General features: G+C 58.7%; 1 protein-coding gene across 1 annotated transcript in view; it reads left to right on the top strand.

The window, feature by feature from the left end:
- The window catches only part of LOC107307358 (noelin-2), a gene marked incomplete at its 5' end in the record, with an annotated part of 7,637 nt that overhangs the window by 2,472 nt on the left and 1,182 nt on the right, over positions 1 to 3,983 (top strand). The gene's annotated exons all lie outside the window — the stretch shown is intronic.

Below are 3,983 nucleotides of genomic sequence, written 5' to 3'. Positions count from 1 at the left end.
AAAAGAGAGAGATCCCATACCCCACACTCCCCTTTATACCCCCATAAACCCCTACAACCCCCCATAACCCCCATAGATCCCTATATGCCCCCCCATACCCCCTCCTCCAAACCCCCAGAAGCCCCCATATCCTCCCCATACCCCACCCCCCACCACAATCCCCAGTCCCGTCTTCACCGCGCCACCCCGCCGCCCCCCCGTTCCCTTTCCGGCCATTCGCTGTTTTGCCGATTGACGCCAGGCCTGTGCCTGCCTTCTCCCACTCCGGGTTCTCTGTGGCGCGGCTCCGGTTCCATGGCTCCGTCCCGCGTCCCTCCGCCCGTTAATTCGTTATTGCGCGGCGCCCTGCAGAGCTCCGAGTCAGGCCCGTCGTCCCCCCCCCCCGTGTCTCCCGCCGCCCCCGGCCCGGCGCCTGTCAACCATTTCGGCCGCTTTCGTTATCCCCGATGTTGGCGGCCATGGCGGAGCCCGCGCTCCCAAAATGGCGGCGGGCGACCGCTCCACGGCTTCCCCCTTCGCCCCGGCCTGCACTCCGGTGAATATCTCCGGTTGAACTTCGCCGCCAACGCGCAATAGGAAGCGCGGGAGGGCTGGCCCAAACTGACTGTGCCGAACGACCGCATGCGCCAACGCGACGGAATGGGGAATGGAACTGGGAAGGCGGGCTTTGAGAGAAGCTGACCAATAGGAGCGAGGAATGCACGACGGCCCAGCCAATAAAATAGCAGATCTAACGCGTCGAGATGTGGCCGAGAAGCGACAATTCCTTCTTAAATAGCGCAACGCTGCTGAGCGAGGGCTGGGCGCTGTTGTGGGGGTGCATATAAGGGGGGGGGCGATGTTATAAGGGGGGGGCAAGTGGAAGAAGGAGGGGGGGGGCACGGGGTCCCAAGCGTTGGTCCTGTGAGGACCCTGCAAATAGATGGGGGCGTCTGGGGACCTCAAAGGAGAAAGAGAAATGGGGGGGGTGTAAAAATGGGGGGGGTCTAAAATGGGGGGTCCTAAAATAGGAGGTCCTAAAATTGGGGGGGTCCCAAAGATGGGGGGTGAAACATGGGGGGGGTCCTAAAATTGGGGGGGCTAAGAGATGGGGGGGGGGTTCCTAAAGATGGGGGGGCCGCTAAAGATGGGGGGGACCCTAAAAGATGGGTACGGGGTCCACAACTGCCCCCTTTTCCTTACAACCACGGGGCAGGGGAAAGCTCCCCCCCGCCATTACCCCCGCAGCAAGTGAAATCAGACTGCAGAGAATTGGAAATAAATCGCTTTAATTCATGGGGGGCAGAGGAGCCCCCCGGTCCTGTTTGACACAGGGGGGAGGGTTGGGAATGGGGGGGGGGGGGGGGGGCGGGGCTGGGCCATGAGGCGGAGGAGCCCCCCCCCATTTTGCCAATATACGAAACCCACAAAGAGGAGGATGAACCAACGCATGTCTACAACATTAGAATACCAGCACTGATTGGGGGGGGGGGAATCGAAGGGGGATAGGCGGGGGAAATAAAGGGGGGAGGGAGGAAATAGGAGGGGGGGCGTCCAGGAAAAGGGGGAAGGGGGAGGGATGGTGGAGGGAAAAGAGTGAGAAATGAGAGAAAAAAAAACTAAAAACAAGGAGCAAAAAAAAAAAAGAAATAAACAACAACCCAAAGGAAACAAGAGCAGTGAATGGGGAGGGGGATTCGTGCTGCCCACAACTCCCCTCCCCGCCCAGCCCCCCCCCCCCCCCAAAATCCCTCCCCCCCCCCCGCCGGGCTATCCAGAAGTCGCGGCGATGGTACGAGTCGGTCGCAGTATTTGGTCACCACGACTCTGTCGGCGGAATTTTACGGCCCGTGAGTGCCCTGATGGCCTTCTGGCAGTCAAACACCGGACTGAACTCCTCGAAGATCTATGGGATAAATGGGGGTGTGGGCGTTATCTGGGGCTGGGGAGGATTCTATGGGTTATCTGTGGGGCTGGGGTGGGATAATGTATGGGGGTTATCTTGGGCTGGGGATGATCTATGGGGTTATCATGTGGGCTGAGGGGATGGATCTAGTGGGGGTTATCTTGGCTGGGGCGAGGATCTCTATGGGTTTATGGTCCATCTATGGGGCTAGGGAGGATCTATGGGTTATCTGTGGGGCTGGGGAGAGGAATCTATGGGTTACTGGTCATCTATCGGCCTGGGGGTCCTATTGGGGTTCGGGGCTGAGTGATCTATGGGGTTATCTGTGGGGCTGGGGGAGGATCTATGGGGTTATCTGTGGGGCTGGGGGAGGATCTATGGGGTTATGGCCATCTATGGGCTGGGGGAGGAATGGGGTTATGCCATCTAATGGGGCTGGGGGAGGATGGGGGTTATGGCCATATCTATGGGGCTGGGGGAGATGGGGTTATGGGCCATCTATTGGGGCTGGGGGGATAGGGGGGTGGGTTATGCGCATCTATGGGCTGGGGGATGGGGTTATGCCATTCTAGGGCTGGGGATGGTAGGCCGTATGGCATCTATGGGGCTGGGGAGGATCTCATGGGTTCACTCTGTGGGGCTGGAGAGGATCGTTGGGTTATCTGTGGGGCTGGGGAGAGATTACTGGTTTATCTGCTGGGGCTGGGGGAGGATCTTAGGGTTATCTGTGGGCTGGGGGAGACTACGGGTTTATCGTGGGGCTCGGGGAGGTCTACTGTGGGTACCTTTGTGGAGGATCTATGGGGATTCTGGGGTGATCTTATGGGTTATCTGTGGGGCTGGGGAGGATCTAATGGGGGTATCTTGGGCTGGGGGAGGTATCTATTTGCTCTATGGGGTTATCTATGGGGCTGGGGGAGGATGGGGTTATGGCCATCTATGGGGCTGGGAGAGGATGGGGTTATGGAATCTGTGGGGCTGAGGGAGGATCTATGGGGTTATGGCCATCTATGGGGCTGGGGGAGGATCTATGGGGTTATGGCCATCTATGGACCCATGTGCCCCCCATGACCACATACAGCCCCATCCATGGGCTGCAAAGACCCCCATCCCCACCCTGAGGGGTCTCTGTGCCCACCAGGACAACCCCATATACACACAGCCCCATGTATGGGCCGCAAAGACCCCCATCCCCATCCTTAGGGGTCTCTGTGCCCCATAACCACACACAGCCCCATCTATGGGCCACAAAGACCCCCATCCCCATCCTGAGGGGTCTCTGTGCCCCATAAGCACACACAGCCCCATCCATGGGCTGCAAAGACCCCCCCATCCCCACCCTGAGGGGTCTCTGTGCCCACCAGGACAACCCCATACACACACAGCCCCCACTATAACCCACCAATACAACCCCACGACCTCCTCCATCCATCACCCTCCCCCATAACCCCCCAAATACCCCCCAAAATCCCCCATAATGACCCCAAAACCCCCCATAACCCCCCCATAGGACCCCATAGGACCCCACAGGATCCCATATTACCCCAAACTGACCCAAAATCCCCATATTTCAGCCCAAAATCACCTATGATCCTCTCCCCCTTGGTCAGGTTGAGCTCCCCAAAACCCCCCATAATGACCCCAAAATCCCCCCCAAAATTGCCCCAAATGACCCCAGATCCCCCCATAACCCCCTCATATGACCCCATAGGACCCCATAGGATCCCATAGAACCCCAAACTGACCCAAAATCCCCATATTTCAGCCCAAAATCACCTTTGATCCTCTCCCCCTTGGTCAGGCTGAGCTCCCCCAAACCGCCCCTTAAACCCCTCCAAAACGACCCCAAATCACCCCAAATCACCCCAAAACCCCCCCAGGCCCCCTCATAGGACCCCATATTACCCCATAATGACCCAAAATGACCCAAAATCACCGTATTTCAGCCCAAAATCACCTTTGATCCTCTCCCCCTTGGTCAGGCTGAGCTCTCCGTCCCCCTGTGCCTGGTACGGTCTGACCGCCAGGAACGAGCGACCCGGAACCGCCGAGTACAACTTGCGCTTCACCCCGCGACCGCCAGGGGGCGCCGATGAGC

This window comes from Coturnix japonica, unplaced genomic scaffold (assembly GCF_001577835.2).
Source record: "Coturnix japonica isolate 7356 unplaced genomic scaffold, Coturnix japonica 2.1 chrUnrandom561, whole genome shotgun sequence".
Taxonomy (NCBI): Eukaryota; Metazoa; Chordata; class Aves; order Galliformes; family Phasianidae; genus Coturnix; species Coturnix japonica.
This window is presented reverse-complemented; position numbering and strand designations above follow the sequence as displayed.